The sequence below is a fragment of the Lissotriton vulgaris genome, chromosome 1_1 (assembly GCF_964263255.1).
Source record: "Lissotriton vulgaris chromosome 1_1, aLisVul1.2, whole genome shotgun sequence".
Classification (NCBI taxonomy): domain Eukaryota; kingdom Metazoa; phylum Chordata; class Amphibia; order Caudata; family Salamandridae; genus Lissotriton; species Lissotriton vulgaris.
The window spans coordinates 1,617,846,815-1,617,866,768 of NC_141685.1; the positions used below are offsets into that span (position 1 = coordinate 1,617,846,815).

The window sequence follows — 19,954 nt, forward strand, 5'->3', positions numbered from 1 at the left end:
GACTTACAATCCAGAATATGATTCCTCGCGCCACACTCACAATTTAATTAGACCGACCCGCTCAGCGCAACCTTTTCATTACCATACAATGCACAGTGAGGACAACCACGCCTCTGTATCAAACAGCTATGTAGGTATTATTTCAGTCTAATTGCAGCGAAATGTGCAATTTGAGCCATTACAGTGTTCTTTTTCATGCCACAGGAGTCTGAAAACAAAGCAGCTCTATATTGGGGAGGGTCAGAGGTTAGGACTAAAAAATCCAACTTCTTCCCCTACCCGCCTGTGACACTGGAAATTATAAATTCAACAATTGATGAATCAAGTATTCATCCCTTTCACTACCTCATATATCACATTGACTGAATGCCTAATACTCAGTCCTAAAGAATGGTTCAGAAATGTATATCCATGCTGAAACGCTGCCGCCACCTATTACAAATAAATCAGACGAATTCCAAAGCATGTGTCTATTAGGAAATCCAATAACTGCATATTCAGGATATTGCTGAAAACTATGTAGCTTTGTGCTCCTGTGCTTTCTAGTCCATACCATAAAATGGTGAACTCAATCCACCTTTTTGTTGGGAGTCTGTGGAATCCACATATACACTAAGAAGTCTGGTTGATTGGATTATTCCCCTAATTTCACCATATATAAGAGGGGAGTCAACGACTGTCTGATGGAAAGTCCGATGATCTGATGTTACACTGGTGGGTCACTACGCCACTCTTTTCAATAAAGTCATGCTTTTGGGTGATTTTAATTTTTGTAAAGACGATTTATCTGATTTACCGTCAATACAGACTGCACAAACATGATATGGAGGCATTTAAGGTATGTTAATGAATAAGAGACGACTCAGACTCAGTGAGATATACTACTGACAAGATAGTCAGACTTAAAGAATGGCTAACTGTCACCTCTCCTGTTCTTTTGGTGTGGTTGGGCATATAGGCAATTTGATTCTTCGCTAATGTTTTATGAAAGACACTTTGAAATTGGTCGCATCACGTATCGACAAGGCATTGGAAGAAACTTTCCACGTAGGTCCTCGCCTCACTTATCAGCTATGAAATAGCTGCTAGTTGGAGGTAGTGGTGGAAGAAGACCCTTCACACATTTTGTGTCATTGTAATCCTACAATCAAGGAATAGTTAGGGGAACTAGTTCTATGTCGGAATAAAACAGAACTAAGATTGATTATCTGGAAAATACCATTATCTATGAGGTTGAGCATTTGATCAAAAAACAAAGTTTCAGGTTTTTTCGGAGATGTTTGCCATAGTAAAATATTTACGACAGTTACGCAAACAAGCAATCCCTGGAGGCAGAGCGTCCTTAATACCGTCTAGTGTTTGAGTAAGTGCAGAGAGAACAGAACACAGCGATTAAAAGACATTTGCTTATAAAGCCGCCCTAGCAATTCAGCTACTTTTTGACCGATCTCTCAACACCTCTATATTTCCAATCATATTGGAAGGCAGCTTTTTGCCAACTGAGTGGTTTGTGACCGTCTGGTTGTCTATTTCCAACAACTGGCTCCAGCCTGGTCTCAGTGCAGAACTACTGGTGATCTTGGTCAATATTATAGTATCAGGCTCTGATATTGTGAGCTATTTTATCAGCCTTTCACAGTCAAACACCAGATCCATCATATCTTACTTTATTGTATAACTGTAGGCCTTACTATGGGGCACTGCGCTGAGCTGAGTGGAGTCTGTGCTCTCTGATATGGTTCACATGCGGAACATGACTTGTCTCATGGCGTGTGCATCAAGGTGCCATGAGGATCCCTCTTGTTCATCTTAAGTCTGTGGGCTTTGGCCCGTCTGCTGCATGGATTAAGACTTCTATTTTAGGTGTACAGAGGACCCAAACCTTCTGTTGAACAAAGGGAGAGAGGGGAAGTTGAGTCCTGGAAAGTTGTCCTTGACCTGGACATGATCCAATGATGGATGAATGCAAACGGCTTGAATTTAAACCTGTCTGACACAGAAGGAAATATTGCCCACTCAAAACATCTCATAAAGTGCAACAGCAGGTAGTGGCCTCTCTCTCTCGATGCCAGTAATCTGCCTCAATAGTTAGGAACTTGGGGTGATGATCAATCCCAATCTTTCACTGGACCATCAGGCACTCCCTTTTTTTTCAAACAATTTCTTTTGTTACGCATTTCTCTGCAGAATTATTTTCTTTTTTTAACTTGCCACTTACGATTTTAGTCATCAATATTGTCACATTTATTATTATAATGGGATTTTTTAGGTCTGCCTTCTAAAAGTATACAAGGACTACAGAATAAATGCAGCAATTAGATTTGTGTTTGGGATGCAGAAATGTGATCCCAACTGCAGGACATTCAGAGGCTTACCATGCTGACTCTAAAAACAAGCCCTGACAAACCCAATAGGTCTCGCCTGTGTGAGAGCTATTGGTTTAGCCTATTTTAGCTGTGTTCACAGCAGTGTGGTTGTACATAACTAACATTTTAGAAAAAAGTGCTATAATATGGTCTGTATTGTTGCGCCATTTATTAAGGCGGAAGGGCGAGTGTAAGGTAAGAAGGAAAATGGAAAACGGGAGGGAAAAAGCAACACGGACAACAATTGTCTTAAAAACGTAGTATGATATGTGCTGTTTTATTAGAAGATATTAAATCATATTTAAATTGAAGCAAATGCATTTTAATCAATGGGTTATGCCAGGATGGACGGTGGAGGTAAGAATGGAAATGGAAAATGAGAGGGAAGAAGAAACAATGAAAATGGTTGCCTTAAAAATGTATTATGCTATACTTTGCAATGATTGTATTTTACTCTTTTTTTGTCCAAGAGACTCTAACACAGAAGCAAACAATCTCTTTCTTAGTGCATGCCATGCACTCATGACATCACCAGTCTCCTGCTACCTTACACCTGGGTTCGGTTGTGATATCATAAAGTCGACTACAAGAGGCAGCACTGAGCCAACAGCACTAGGCAGCTCCACCTTTATCCGAATTATGATCATGTGAACACAAAAGGAAGCACCTATCCCCTCTTTGGCATACTACTGTAGGTAACTGTAGGAAGAGTGTATCTACAATTATCAACAACAAGCAAACCCTCTTTAAAAGACATGCAGACAGAATGCAACTACTTATGAGCACAGGCAGCAGTTCAGCTGGCCTGGAAGTAGTTCTGCAATGTCGAGTGCCGGGACTTGGAGCTTTGGAAGAAACTACCTGGAAGATAAAGATAGCCTGCTGTATGTCTATCAAATAAGGACCATTAAACACAAAGTCATTGAGAAAGGGGGGCGCTGTTGAAGGACACGTGTGTCTTTATGACACACTCAGGTCCATTGTTCTTTGGGGCTCAAAACCTATATTTTTAATTAGAATTAAACTATGGAACTTGCCTTTTCTGACCTGAACAATACGCAGGGACACTGCGGAGTATTGTGCACAATATAAGCCGCATTCATCATCACCATCATCATCATATGCAGCCTCCAATAGCTGAGCTGACCTCAAATCTGCTGGCTGGATGGCTGCATAGAGGGCACTGAGAATGCTCAGTAGGGTGTTGGCAGCCCGTGGCACTGCTTACAAAGGAGCCGGTTGTAGTATTGCCCAATCGGAAAGTTCGTTTGCGTAGGGCCTGGAGAGGACTGGATAAGTGCAAGGGAGGTTGGGCAACGAAGAGTGGAGGGGTTTAGGTGAATTGAGAAGTGGATGGGGAGTTTTGCCTCCTTGTATGTGTGGTCAGCGCGTGGCGGCTTGACCCGCTTAACCCTCTCATGGAACATGGCACAAGTACTTGTCTCCTTCCACTGCTTCTCTTGTGCGCTCTACTTTTCTTTCTTTAGCTTTCACCAGTCTTTGAGAGTGTACCTCGGCCACATCCTGTTTTCTTTAAACAGTTCTCATATGCTTGCTTTCCTGTGGTCAGTGTATGACCGCTTTTTTCTTTCCAAGAGGACTATGACCATATCCTACATCTTATTATGTATTTCTTTATTCGGCTTTAAAAAGTTCTCATATTCCTGCTTCTTTATCGTCGGCGCCGTACCGCTTATTTCTTTAGCTTTAGTGCACCTTGGACACATCTAGGCTGGTTGTTCAGTCTCAGTTCAGGACGGAATGAATTACCATTTTATTTTTCATCTCTGGGGTTTGGGGGCACTTAAGCGGGGCAATGCTCCTCCGCTCTCATGGAGGAACCGCCCCTGGGTAAGAATGCATTTAATTAGAGTGCTGTATACCAGATTAAAACTGGATCCAGTGTCTCTCAGCAGTTCCACGGGATCTACATCGAATCAATCAATAGCAGCTGGCTGTCAGCAAATTGGAGAAGCACAGATTAGTTCCAGGTATGGATCCCCAGGGGCACTCAAGGAGAAGCATGTGTCAGCAGTTCAAACCACTGAGCACGAAAAACACAAAGCCCGCCGGTGAGCTGGTCGGCAGTCAATGAGGCGCAAACACAAGCAGAGAACGTGCCTGAATGGACTCCACGGCGCATCCGACTAAACCCAGAGCATGCTTGTAATGCAGCATTAGCTGATAAAGAAACACATCAAATGGTTTGTTTTCACAGTAAGCCTAGGAAATCCCTTCCTGGCCCATTCTGTGGCCATGGCAGCCCCAAGCAAAGTGCCTATTTTCTACAGTAGTCATTCATTAATACACATTTAGAAGGTTTTTCTGGAGCACGCTACATTAAAAATGCTCTATTTGCTTCTGACCAGGGGCGGCCTTAGGCATGTGCAAGCTGTGCACCTGCACAGGGCCACCAAACCCCAGGGGCCACCACGGCAATATATATCCTTAATATAATAATCCTCTGAGGATGAATAAATATGTGCGAGGCGGCCCCTGGCAGGGATTTGGCGGCCTTCGGCTCTGTTCCACTTCCAAACACCCTGACCTCCCCTTCTTCACTGGCCTCCGCGCTCCGCCCCACCCGGACCCCCTCTTCAGGGCCCCTCTACCTCCGCTCCCTGCCCAGGGCCGCCCGTGAGCCTAGAGCCACCCCTGTTCTGCCTAAATCGAAATTGGTCCTCTTTGTCACCAACAGAAGTGTGAAGGCCGTGTCCCCCCCAGTGGCATAACGAAAGTTTAAGGAGCCCCCCTGCAATGTACACAGAGGGGCGTGCCCCGGATTTTATCCAGAGCTCTCAGACCTGAGTACTGTGCTGAGCGGGCCCCTATAGCTGGGGGCCCCCAGGCACCGCAGGGATGCGGGGGCCTGTGTTATCCCCTAGTCGCCCCGTTGGGTCCCAAACCTTGATCCAGAGGTCTGCAGAGACTTGAATGCTGGTGCATTAACCCTCTGAGTGGCCAAAGTCCATGCATGCCAATAGACCCGACTTAGACAGAAGACTCACGATTTTTGAAAATGACTTTATTTTAGCTGTCTCCCCCCTGAAACGACCTCTCCAACAGTATGAGTTAATGGGGAAAATACATTCTCTCGATTTCTATTTCAAAATCCCCCACTTGCCAGCTGAAAAATGTTGGCATGTATGAAAATGTAGAGTGTGAGAGTGTGTGTCTGGCAGCCATTCAAAGCAGACCATAATAAATGGAGAACCTGGGTCAGCGTTCCTGGGCCGCTAATGGACGCAGCTGCCTGGCAGCACTGCCGGTGACCCTGAAATACGTGCAGCGTGGGGTCATGGCGTCCCGGAAGCGCAGATTACAGCCACCTGGCATTTCCGAGGCAGCCGCATTAATGCACTCAGAAGCCGGGCATGCCTCAAAATAATCAACTTGCTATTGAAAAGGGTGTTAAAGTTCAGGCTCAGTTCACATCTTCAACCGTCAAAATATGCATTTTAAGTTATTTATGATAATGAGACCAGGCCCCTATCCCCGATGGAGAAAAGGAAAACACTGTGTTTTATCGTCCTAACAGCCAAGTGGTTTGGAGTGTTGCACGTTGCTGTTATTTAAAATTCACCCCATTATTTATGATAACATGGTGGTCGTGTCTTCGTGAAGGTTAATTCATTCTAAGCAACCCGAAATATTCGTTAACCAAAATGAAAAGTAAAGCACACCCCCTGTTAGCAACTTCGATATATATTCAAAAAAACTTCAGACCTGATTTGGAAATATGTTAATGTTAATGTTAAAGCCATTTATAACGCGCTCGATTCACCCTGAAGGGTATCTCGGCGCGAGCATGCAGCCAAGCAGCATAAGGCGGCCAGCTCAGAACAAAAATGTATGGGAAGAGAATGTGTCCTAACGGAAAGGGCGGTCAACCAAGGAGCTGGGGAACCGGGTTAGAGTCTCGGCAGGGACACTCGACATTCTGAGATTCTGGGCAAATCACTTAGGCCCACATGCATCATTGTGACATTTTGCACTTCCTAATTTGCGAAAAATAAGGAATCGCAAATTAAGAAGTGCAAAATGCTATGCATCATTATTTTCGGTATTCATTTGTGATTCGGTAAAAATCGCAATTTTTACCGAATCCCAAATGAATACCGAATTCTTAAGTTAATTTTCGCAATTCCCATTGATTCCTATGGGCCAAAAGGCCCATAGGAGTCAATGGGAATTGCGAGTGGCACTTAGAAAATTTCATGGGTGCAGGGGGGGGTCCAAAGGACCCCCCCATGCACCCCTGAAATGTATTTTTCGCATCATGTTTCACACACACATGTCCTAAGGACATGTGTGTGTGAAACATGAATGTTGAAAAAAAAACATTTTAAGCATTTTAAACACTTTTTCCAAATTTACCGAGTGGTTCAACCACTCGGTTAATTTGGAACCCTAATTGCGAATTTCCACTTGTCAAAGTAATGATGCATTGCTTTTAAGAAGTCGCACATCTGCGACTTCTTAAAAGCACCCGCAATTTTAGAACTCGCAACAATGTTACGAATTCTAAAATTGCTTCATGCATCCAAAAAGCACTTTTGCATTCGCAAACGGCCGATTTTAAGTAATCGCACCGTTTGCGACTACAAAAATGCTTGATGCATGTGGGCCATTATCTCCTTATGCCGAACAAAAAAGAATGTGTCCGTATGTAACAGTTAAAGCGGCAGACCCTGATGCAGAGGTCTGTCCGGGACCAGGGTTCAATTCCCGCCTCGGCGGCTCTTGGACTCAATCTCCCCGGACCTGATAATTCTCGCCTCTGTGCCTAGTCTAATCATGGGTCCCACTCTGTGATTCTGGGCAATAGCTTGCTTAATCTCCACAACGGCCCCAGCAGCGCTTGGATGCCTGGCTTCACCTTGGGGTGCCCAGGAGTGGACATCTCACAGGAAAGCCAGGAAGGGTTCCACAGCAGTATGAATTCAGCGCTACGAGACCTCTGGGTAAAAGGCGCTATATAAATACAAACACATTTACATTTACTAGTGCTCATGTAAAGCGGTCAGATACCTTCTGGTCTAGTTTGCATTATATAAAACTCCCCAAAGAAAAAAAAGATGTCTTCAGTAGTTTCCCGAAGCAAAAATGGTCCACACAGGTCCTAATAAAGTGTGGGAGCTTATTCCAATATCCCGGTGCGAGACAGCAAATGGACCTGCCACCTAAGCAGTTCTTCTCGATAAGTGGGATGCTTAACAGTGCTTTGTCACTAGATCTCAACAGTCTGGGTGGATGGTACTGTTTAAGTTTGGAGGGTAGATTAACGGAGCCACGGCCAATTAAGGCTTTGTGTGTAAGCCAGCACAGTTTGGAGATAATTCGCTTCAGAACTGGGAGCCAGTGAAGAGTTTGAAGGAGGGGCGCCAAGGAATTCAAGGCCAGTAGATTACAAATAAGGCGAGCCGCAGTGTTCTGCACCACCTGCAGTTTAAATAGCAGCGTTTCATTCGCAGAGGCCAGCAACACGTTGCAGTAGACGAGGCGACTGTCCACTATTTTTCGAGCAGAGAATGGAATAAAGGGGAGAGCTTTTCTCAGTAGGTGCATGATATGAAAGCAGGAGCCAACAGTAGACCTCACCTGTTCTTTCATTGAGAGAGGTTGATCTAAACGTACTCCCAGATTCCTAAACACTAAGGGGGCTATTAGGATTGCGTTTTTTCCCCATCCTCCGGGCAGGCGGAAGTGTCCGCCGGCCCGGAGGATGCGGAAAAACCGCTGCGGAGCCTTCAAAGACCCCCCGCCAGATTAGGATGGCTGGGGGGTCAGGAAGACCGTCCGCCGCTTTTCCGCCGCGGTCGCCTTACGACCGCGGTGGAAAAGCTCTAATATGGATGCGTTGTCTAACAGACACCGCCAGCCATATTAGGATGGGGGTGAACAGATGCCTTTCCGCGGCGGCTTCTCCGCCGTGGAAAGGCATACAGTGATTTCTTTGGGGGCCCGTTGCGGGCCCCCAGGGCGACAGGGAGGGTGGGGAGTGCGCATGGGGTGTACCTATGGTACCCCCTGCATTTGCATGCAGAAAGCGGCAGGCACCGCGCAGTGCCTGCCGCTTTGTGCATGCAAATGCGAAGCATGCAGTTTTAACATTGCGGCGGGTGCTGCTTCAAGCAGCACCCGCCGCAATGTTAAACATACAGGATGTGACCGCCAGGGTGGCGGTCACATCCTAATTTGCACGGAGGGACCGCCGCTGACCTTGCGGACGGTCCCTCCTCCTCTGGGGTGGCGGACGGACGCAGGCCCGCCGCCATCCTAATAGGGCCCTAACTTTGGTATGGGAGCAGTTCCAAGTTTATCAGGCCACCAGTTGGCAGACCATATCTGTTGCGTCTTACCAAATAACATAATCTCCATTTTTCTCACGAGGCTTTGTGTGTAAGCCAGCACAGTTTGGAGATAATTCACTTCCGAACTGGGAGCCAGTGAAGAGTTTGAAGGAGGGGCGCCAAGGAATTCAAGGCCAGCAGATTACAAATAAGGCGAGCGCAGTGTCCTGCACCACCTGCAGTTTAAATAGCAGCGTTTTATTTGCAGAGGCCAGCAACACGTTGCAGTAGACGAGGCGACTGTCCACTATTTTTCGAGCAGAGAATGGGATAAAGGGGAGAGCTCTTCTCGGTAGGTGCATAATATGAAAGCAGGAGCCAACGGTAGACCTCACCTGTTCTTTCATCGAGAGGGGTTGATCCAAACGTACTCCCAGATTCTTAAACACTAACTTTGGTGTGGGAGCAGTTCCAAGTGCAGCAGGCCACCAGTTGGCAGACCATATCTGTTGCGCCTTACCAAATAACATAATCTTCATTTTTCCCACGTTAAGCTGGAGACAGTTTTCTGTCATCCATGGGGCAACTGGTGTCACATTCTCTAGGAAACATTGTTTTATGTCAGCAAGGTCTTTCTTGAAGGAGATAACTAACTGACTGTCGTCAGCATAAGAAATGATCTCAAATCCAAAAGTTCTTACAATCTTGGCAAGAGGGGCCACATATATGTTAAAGAGCAGCGAGCTGAGACAAGAGCCCTGGGGAAATCCTTTTTCTAATGGTACGGTGCACAATTTAAAAGAGCCAAGGATGATGGTTTGAGTTCTGCTGGTCAGTATATCGCAGAGCCAGTTTAGGGCTGTCCCATGGATGCCAATCTACTGTAGCCTACATAATAGTTTAGGATGGGACACCATGTCAAAAGCTGATGACAAATCGAGTAATATTAGCATAGCTAGAATATTGGCATCTAACGAGCCTCCGATATGGTCGGTCACCGCAACCAATGAAGTCTCAGTGATATGAGATGGTCTGAAAACCGATTGTGAGTAGTCTAAGATGTTATTGGATTCGAGGAACTCTAAAAGTTGAGAATTGATTAATCCTTCTAAGAGCTTCCCCAATAAAGGGAGCAATGCGATTAGACAATAATTAGAGAGGTTTGATGGTGACATATTAGGTTTCTTTAAGGTTGGCTTAACCTGGGCCTCCTTCTAGTAGGCCGGAATTCTCCCAGAATTGACAGAGAGATTAAATATAGAATGTACAGCAGGAGCCAACTGCTGGTAGAGGGTAGGTGTAATATTAGGGGGACAGATATCCAGAGGCAATCCAGATTTGGCAGTGACAAGAACCTTCTGGATTTCATCCAAGGAGAATTTGTTGAACTTTCCCAAGCTGGGAGTGCCCGGAGCAGGGAAAAACAGAGGATCCAGTCCCTTCCAGGTGGCTGGGAAACCTCTGATAAAGTATGCAGTTGCGGCCGCCATGGCTCACGGGTGAGGGGTCGGGCAGAGTGGGGGGGATGGGTGAGTGATTGCGTCAGGAGGGGGGTCACGCGGCTCCCGGGGTGGGTTTAAATAATAAATACAAATTAAAACTTGCCTTTACCGGGTCTTGTGTCTTCACTGCTCGTTCTGCTCCTGCTTTCCTGCCTCCGGCAGGAACAGGAAGCATGCAGCCTCCCTTCCCTCCCCTAAGCCAATCACAACGCTGCAATGGCAGCGTTGTTATTGGTCGGGACGGCGCCCAGCCAAGCGCCTATGGGGAGGCCATTTTCTCCATGTAGACTGCACTGCAGCCTACATGGAGAATGGGCAGAGTGCACATGATTGGTTTTGTTGGCCCTGGGGCAGACTAAACAGTCAGCGCCTTCAGTTGTGGGCAAGCCACTCCTCCCCTGCCCTAGAGTAGACCCATCCACCTGTCCGCCCCCAACCAAACCCTTCTGCTTTCTCGCAGTGCGAGAAGCAGAAACATAAAATGGTAAAACTACCATTTTATGTTTCTGCTTCTCGCACTGTGAGAAAGCAGTGGGGCGACGTTCCTCTGCCCTAGTGGTGGAGCCTCCCCTGAAATTATGTTTATTTTCTCCTCAAAATAGTATACTTATTTATTCAGGAGAACTTTGAAAACACGGAAAAGCACAAGTCTTACAAGGGGGAATAAAATGCAAAAATGGTGTGAATATTACTTTTTAGTTGGTCTGCGTAAAACGTGCGTTTCTCGAAAATTCTTATCTTCACTTCTAATTTTAGTTGGAAATTACTAGATAGCGTATGCAAATATTTTGTTTGAAGGCATGTGACACCATCTCCACCTCATGCAACAGAGATGATGGTAAACTACCATCATGCCTTACAAGAACGAAGATGTTCATAAATCCCCCAAAAATATGTTCCTGAAATGGCCTCGGACTATGGCTGAGTGAGGACACTATTGTCTTGGACACCTGTTGGGAGCGCTCTGCTCCCTGAAACCCCAGCGGCAGGTGAGTCTCGGCGGACTGGCGGGGGCCATGGCAGAGGCGGTCAGCGTGGCGAATGGGCAAACTGTTTCTCTAAACCCCCCTTCCTACAGTGTTTGGTCTGCAGTGTCATCCCTTTGTTGTGTCGGGGAGTGGCAGATGAATCAGAGAAGACTTCTTGTTAGTACCTGAAACTAAGGTTCCTACATATTGTAACCATTCTGACTTATAGCGTTCTGATAACCTTCAACTCAAGTTTGCGCTATAAAAAACTTCAAATAATTAAGTAGGGCAAACCAGTGACTTAAGGGTATCACAGTTTAATTCTTGACATTTTCTGGAACGACACAGGTGCTTGCTTCTTCGGGGGCCATTGGTAAAGTTGTAGCGCTGCCTACTCCCGTGTTCATTAGACAGGATGAACACGTGCTTTATTAAGAAACGCTTTAGACTCACAGTAGTTTGAGGGACAACCACCATGGAAGCAAAGCACATTCATTGGGATCACCTGGGAGCAGCAAGAACATTTTCAAAAGAGCTATCACTGTATGCAATGTCAAAACCTAAAATATCAACAAAGAAATGACACTTGCTATTGCATGAAATACTGACCAAAAAGGGAGATCTTTAGGCGAACAAGAACAATCGCCATCAAGTTGTATGCGAGGTCCCTAGAGAGGCTTGTGTGTCATGTACTCTTCTTAAAGGGGTTATCCAGTGAATGGATATGACAACAAGGCTGATAAGCAAAACTAAAAGAAACAGTCTGGAATGCCTACGGGTCACTGTTAGAGGTTCAGGACTGGGTACAGAGAACAGTGTTTTCTCTAGACTAGATGCCTCCTATAAAAATCATCAAACCACAGGAGTGAATTCACCATGGATCTCATTGGTCAAAGGGCCCTGCAGAGACAAAGATTTCGAACCATATTGCCTCAGCTCGAACGATGAATCCCCAGCTCTCAGTGTGGGAAAGAACCAAATTCGAAATACCATATGCTGTCTACTAAACGCCTGGGGTTAAAGGGCCACAACACCTGTAGAATAAGGTCTCTCACTACAGTTTAAGGTGGGGGGAAGTAATAAGTGACTCTAAGCATGTTCTACTGAACATGCATGAATAAAGACAATAGGTCTGCCTTTACAATGCTACACATGTAAACACAGGAGGCCACAAACGGTGATGACATATGCTGCATGCACAAATGCTGTCAATCACATTCAAATCTACCCTATTAGCTGTTTGAGTGCAGGGAAAAATAGAAAAGGGACTGCCTTTTTATTAGAATGTATATAGGAGATGAAACATCGAGTGGGATAATGGAGTATATTTCTCTGATGGAAAATAGACCCTCATGCATTGTAATGCAAATACCCCGTAGGCGGTGGATGATACACCAAAGAGCACTTTGCCTCTGGGTGGGGTCACAACTCATTCTATACATTTTAATGAAATCGTAACAATATGTCTTGCAGACAGCAGCACTGACAAGCGAGACTTAAACACATGGAGGCAGGGTCATCAAAGTCCAGGGAATCACAACTCTGAGAGGCCTTGAACCCACACCTATCTGCACAACGAAGACTGCTGGCTTCAAAGAAACCCAGAAGACTAGCATTTTGATGGATGCCTTCATGATGCACTAAGGCAGTAAAAGGACCACCACCTGCTGCTTGCAAGGTGGGCACAAGCATGTCCACCAGTGGTGGGAAAGGATTCCACCCAGCTTACATCTAATGCTTTAACTTAGCAGGGTATTTTGTTTTATTACTGTCCATTGATTTGGACTTCCCAACTGGTTTCTCCACACAATGTACTTTATGCACTGCATAGTACCCAAGAGAAGAAATGTCAGCAATTCAAATCACAATCAATCAATGAATAAAAAATAAACACATAACAAAATTAATAAAAATAGCACCTCAATAAATGCAATTCAATTTTTGTTTAGGTTTAGCGCTGGGATGCTTCCGGGTAACTACGCGCTCCATAAATCCTCATTCATTCATTCATTCATTCACACTCAATGTTCTACCCTAGAGGCATTCCCTGGGTTGATGCCCGTCTTCAAGACCCAGCTTCTGGGTACTTGGAAGCTGCCTGCATGCCTCACTGTGGTTGCCAGGGTGGTGAAGGTTTGCCTCGCCAGTTCTGCTCAAAGGTACAGCCTGACATGACTTAGAGCAAAAAGGATTACAGATGTAATCGCCTTGCTGTTCCTTCCCTCCTAGTAAGCGTAAAAGGAACTGCTTTTGGCAGGATGCCTATCGCCCTGTAAACCCCTGGTGTCACTCTTGCTCTTGTGAATGTCAGCTGGCATTTAACTACAGCCATTGTACAGTGACAAACACCTTTCCCTCCTCTGATGTCTTGTGTTGAAGAGCTTCTCTCATTGGCTTAACAGACGAGGCCAGGGAAGGATAGCAAAATATACTCAAAGGTGTAGGTTATCGTGAGAAATATATGCATTTATGTAGAGGGGAACTACGCCCTCTCCTTCTTTTCCACCCCAAAGCTGCTGGTTCTGCGTGGGTTTTAGGACCATTATTTCCAATGCTTCACATTGGAGCAATAGATCTAATAACAAAAACTCAGAACCCTGAACAGATCTGACCAAAAAGGTTGATGATCAATTAGTGATCCTAGTATTACCTTCAAATTTAACTTTCCTATCTATGTAGAAACATGTGTCATTACCCACTGAAAGCCATAAGGAATGCCATATTCAATTTGAACCAGTTTACACGCTGGACTCAGAGACAAGGTGTACACACTAATAATAATAATGATAAGATCATTTATAAAGCGCATGAATACACCGGACGGCGTGTCTCCGAGCTGGACTCTGAGAGCTCATAGGAGTGGAACAGTAGAGATTCAAAGAATCAAGGGAATGCCCTAAGTGAGTTAATTAGATCAGAAGATCGTTAATAAAAATCCACGTTTTCAGTTTCTTTCTAAATGAATATCTTATCTGAATATCAAATCCAGAATATCAGGGCATGCAAATATTGAGGGAAAAATATTGAATCCAAAATATCAACAGGTAAGTATAGATTTTCTAAACTTAACTCCAAATCTGTGTACCTTGGTGATATGTATATTTATGTCTTAGAGGTACTCAGATGTAATTTTAGAAACGGTATATCTATACTTCCCTTTGTACACTTACCTTTCAATATTTTGCCACTTGATATTCTGTTCATGATATTCTTGTATGTCAGTATTCTTGGGCTCGATATTCCGTTGTACCACCAGAGACACAATATGTTTGTTACCATCATGTCTCTTTGGGCCATATGTATCATAGTTCCGTTTTGCGATTCCTAAATAGCGATTTTTAAGGAATCGCTATTTAGGAATCGCAAAATGGTATGTATGAAGAAAATCGCTTTTTTTAGCGATTCCTTAAGCTTCCTTAATTGTGAATTCGCATTTTGCGAATTCGCAATTAAGGAATCATTTCCAATGCATGGCCCATAGGAATGATTGCGAAATAATTCTCAAATTGCAAATTCGCAATTTGCTAATCGCAATTTGAGAATTATTTCAAGGGTGCAGGGGTGTCTCAAAGATACCCTGCTGCACCTTTGAAATGTACATGATTGTGCATATGGCGCACATACATGCCCTATGGGCATTTGTGTGCATCACATGCCACCTTCAAAAATGCCAAATTGTGCATTTTTTGAAGAATTCACAAGTTACCATCAACTACAATTCTTAACCATAATTCGCAGCCCAAAAATGCTACATACATATCATTTAAGGAATGGCAAAATTGCGATTCCTTAAATGCTATGGCAAAATAAGGAATCGCAAATCTTTTCTATTACTTATTTTGCGAATATTTCATACATCCCAAAACATGCAAAAAGGCCGTTTGCGATTCGCAAAGGCCGAAATTCTGCAAATGTCGGCCTTTGCGATTCGAAAAAGGCTTGATACATATGTCCCATAATTTCATCATGTCTCTCTAAATGATCTTGTCCTTGGGTACAATTTAACCTCTGTGTCTTTTGTTCGCTTTCAGAACGTGTAAGCTTAACTTTCCATTGCTCATCATGTATTTCAATTCACCAACATGTCGGGGGTAGCTGATATGATATCAAACACCTTGTTATTCCCAAAACCATCACAAGGTTGACCCTTTATCCCAGCCTTAGCAGATCAAAAGTCTCCAATTTGCTCTACATATTTGTGATGTAAACAATGGCAAATTAAAATAAAACATGCAAAAAGATGCCTTGTTTTTGAGCAGAAATGTGCCCGCTGCCAGTCAGGGCCACAAATATGCCATTTAGCAGACACTTACTTCTATCGAGGGAAAGCAAATGACACAGAAGCCCCGAGACAGTAATTCACTTGTATATTTTTACTATTTACTGCCGGTGAGCTAGGAAAAAAGAAGAAAGGAAAAACAGATCGTAAACAGGGCTCTTAAAAACCTGTTTAGGATTTGTCCTTTCTGCTGCCTTCATGGCACTTGAGATCAGGGAACAGCAAAAGTAGTGCCAGAGGTCCCAAAGTCCATACCTTGGGTAGCTGCTGCAACACTTCACCACCACGATTTGATGTATGTATGTATGTATATAGTATTTCTATAGCACAAACCTAGTCAAAAGACAGCAGAGTGCTGTACACGGTCAAAGACGAGCATATAGTCAACAAGTAAGAGGAGTGGATCCTGGGTTGTGGATGGTTAATGCATGGCAGTGTAGTGCTATTTAAAAAGGTGAGTCATCAACTCTTTCCGAAATTGGATAGGCGTTGGGGAGGTCCTGATGGATATAGGGAACGTATACAGATGGAAAAGTCCTTCTGCTTTGTTTTTCTTTTTTGAGCTTCTTAGTCTGCAACCTGTTGATGCCCTGGCTGCAGGTGTGCCAAGATCCACCAGAGAGTCTGTTTGGAAGAGAAGCAGGGGTGCTGGTCATGATGGCTTTGTAAATAATGCAGCTGGATTGGAAGATGCAGCATGCCAACAAGGGGAGTCATTGGAGTTCCATCAGGATTGGGAGGATTTAATCTTATTTCTTCAGGGCTTGAATGAGACGTGCGGCGGTAGTAGGATGCCCGCATGGAGTGCAAGAGTGGAGGCTGGCTGGCTGTGGAGTCGGGCATAACCATCATCATCATGAGAGAGTATGAGGGCTTGAACAGCAGTTCTGAAGTCTCTGTCTGGAACAAGTGTCTTCCACGAAGATGAGGTTGGCATCTAGGGTGAATCCAAGAGTCTTGGTAGTGATGAAAGTTGGGGTTCGAAGCCGTCAAGTTCAGTGCCATTGAGCCAGGTTTGTACTGTACCTTGTTTATTGTTCTTGGCAAATAACAGCCATTCTGTCTTGGTTGATGTCCATACTGCTCATTGTTTTCTACATATAGACATGACACCAGTATCTTCTCTGATTTAGGTTGCTCGCACATAGATTGAGACAAACTACCAATCAGTGATCACATATTCTCTACGCAGATCCCTTCCCCAAAATAAGAGTGAGGCCACCTTTAAAATGGAAAATATAGAGGTTGGCGGTGCCCTTAAGACACATATTTTTACTGCCTGATTACCTCAGCTCATGCACAACAACTATTCTAAAAAAGCTGTTACAGGTAAAAAAAACAAGCACTGGCAAAGTCAATAGTATGGCCTTGGTAAGCTGGTGCAATGGTTACATTTTATTTTTTGCAGCATATATGACAAAAATGGAAAAGCAAAAAAGAAAAACATGACACAGCCAAAACATGTTGGCCATCTACTTGCAATAAAAATGTCAAGCTGGAAAAAAGAAATAAGTATTGCACATTATTTAATAGGACTGTGCTCAGTGCCTAGAAGGCAGGTGTACTTAGAATAGGCATGGAACCTCTATTTAGTTTTCAGGCACATATAGGGAAGATATGGTTCTTATTAGTACAAAGAAAAGGTACTGTTGGCTTTGGATTAATGAAACCTGACATAGTTTAAACATTCAAAGATGAGTAAAAAAATTGCTAAAGTTAAGTATTGGCCAGCAAGCCCTGCCTTTAAGTGCACTTCTTTTTAGGTGGGTGTGCGAATGTGAACAGGATAATGCTGTCACTCACAGGGCAAAAGAGTTAATGGATGAAGTGGGCTGACCCATTGTCCCAACCCAATGCTGTGGTGGCTGGAGCCAAAAAGAAAATCTTTCTTGACACAGGGAGCGCGAGAGAGGACCAACCTAGTTGCGTTCTCCCAAAATAATATCCATACACAAAAGGACAACCATGCGAACAATGCATAAATCAGGGATGGTTGAGACAATAATGCTCAATTAGAAACCTGTACTTGTTTTAAATGTGCCCATGGTAACCTGTTAATAAGTAGTAATTCTTTCTGGGTATACCGCGAGGCATTTTTAAGACTCTTCTTTCAACTGGATCCCTGGTTTATCCAGAAAGATACCTAATCTAAGAACTCCCACTCGTGGTTGAGTCCTCCCCAGTGGTACTATCCTACCAGGGTGTGGGTAGGCGCTGATGATGAAGCAGGCCATTATTTAACCTCATCAGAGCGTCGAACGTTCAGCGCCCAGTGCTGAACGTTCGAAGAACGAATGCTGGCCCGTCGGCCAACGGTCGTGCGCAGCACTGGGGAGGTAGTGCTCGTGACGACCGTTGGCCGACGGCAGCAGTTAAGGGGTTAATGGGTGAGGCTTCCAAGTGGATTCCCTCTTTTCTTCTTTGTTCACCTGTTTGCCCTTATGTGCATAACAAAGAGCAAATGCCATTTCAACAAACCAATAGATGGCGAGGACTGCCTAAAAATGTCCCTCTACGTATGTATAAATGTGTGTCATCTTTAATTACGTTTTTTTTATTACATGTGACGACGTCAGAGGCATCACACTTCTCCTCATGCTGATCCAGTACACAAACGCCAGCCTGCATTACACTGCTCCTCACACCCAGGAGAGGCATAATGTAATGCATGAACCTGGCATTCATCTGCGGAGTGAGAAGTGTAATGTGGCTGCATGAGGAGAAGTATAATGCAGGCTGATGTTGGTGTGCAGCTGGAGGATGGATGGAATGTGGGCTGCCATGGGAACACGCCACAGTCCTCCAGGACTACTCACTGCGGAAATGTTTCTCAACTAATGGCGTTTCTTTTAAGTACTCCACTTGTTCTCTTGTAGAACAGAAAAAGGTGATTCATTATATGCTTAAATGAATCTTGCCCCTTCTAATTAGTTTGGCTCACATTCCATTCCACTGTTTTTTTTGCTGGTGTGTGACATTACATAGAGGGACCAAACGTATCTAAATGAGTTTCTACCCCAACCCAAAAAAGACAGTACATCAAGAACTGCCAGGCCATGGTCAGTAGTCTGAATAACGCAAGCACCCAAGGCCAGTTTGGGCCCTATTGGGCCTCATCAATGAAGTGCAGCTTGGCTGCTATGACAGAGTGACCGCGGGACCCATGTTTGGCTGCATAGCCTAGTGGCTCAAGGTGGGCAGTCCCATTGGACCATGCGTGATTTGCTTGCAGTTGGTTTGCTCTGTAGTGAGACAGATTTGCAGATTCATCACTTTTATGCTGCCTAAACTTGCCCTCTTATATTGGGCGGTGTAGATGGGCGCATGAATCTGCCACGAGGTGTGTAACGCTCAATGCCCGTGAACAACATCAGAGCACAACACCCTCTTAGTGTAACTTACTGGCGTGTCGGTCATCCTGCAGCATGCTACAGCCGCATCATATCCGTAACCACCTCCTTTCAGGGACCGCCTTACCCTACTTAGCTTACCACTATGCAGAGCACTTTAAACGGAATCCGCCTATGGACCAATGTCCTGATCAGACCTCTCAGACCAATGCACGCAGGCTCCTCTCCATCCAAGTCTAGCTCCTAATCGCGACGCTGAGTTACGCGTTCTCCAAAGCCACCAGGGGTTTGGGTTTGACAGGATACTGTCCCTCAACTGGGATCGGATGTAATGAAAATATTGATGGGCAGGGAGTAGTATCAGTGTGTGTGGGTGACCGCTGAGTACCCTCAGCCCCTGCGCCCAAAGCAGGGGCTCGCTTCTGAATGCTTCTATATTTTCCTTGTAGTGCAGCACTCTGCTCCTTATTCATGCCCAGCAATAGTTCTTTACCAACAGAACGTTTTCATGTTTTTGCAGTTAGAAAGTCTGACGGCAGGTTTCCAGTAAATGAAAATACAAATAATTAAATAAATAAATCAGTTTGATAGGGGCTGCATGTAAAAGGTGAGGGGTGACAGTGATGACTCGTGGAGCACCCTACGGGTAGCATTCTTGTGGGAGGCTCCAGAAGGTGTCAGGGGCATCGATGGATCCCCTCGGAAAGGAATACGTTGCTCAGATCCTTGACCAAGGCAGAACCCAGGGTCATAGCATCTACTGGTGCAGCAGGTGCAGTGGCACCGGTGCTGCCCACCGTGACCTATTGCTGTATTTCACAGTTCAAGAGGCAGCCAGGGGATCAATTGCTTCCTCGCATTAGGGCCCATGACACACTGGCTAAGCCCTGGTAGCACCGGTGAGGACAACACAGCCAGGAGCATACTTCAGGCGGGAACCATCAGTCAGATATTACTCAGAGAAAATCAGTGCTTAATTTGAGCCGGTGGTTTCCAGTGACCTACACCAACACTTAATTGCCAGCAATTTTGCCCAAACCTGCACTTACAACAGCCTCCACATGGTGGCGCTGTTTGTGCAATTTGATGAGCAGAAAAACTGTTGTATGCTAATTTGATATACTATAAAAACAACACCAGCTACCCAAGCTATTCTTCAAACTTTGGCAGCCTCGAACAGTCTGAATTGTCAACTT

At 44.8% G+C, this 19,954-nt stretch overlaps 1 protein-coding gene across 1 annotated transcript in view; it reads right to left on the bottom strand.

Moving 5' to 3' along the window:
- SHANK3 (SH3 and multiple ankyrin repeat domains 3) overlaps window positions 1–19,954 on the bottom strand; it is a 1,483,929-nt gene that overhangs the window by 1,326,484 nt on the left and 137,491 nt on the right. The window lies entirely within an intron of this gene.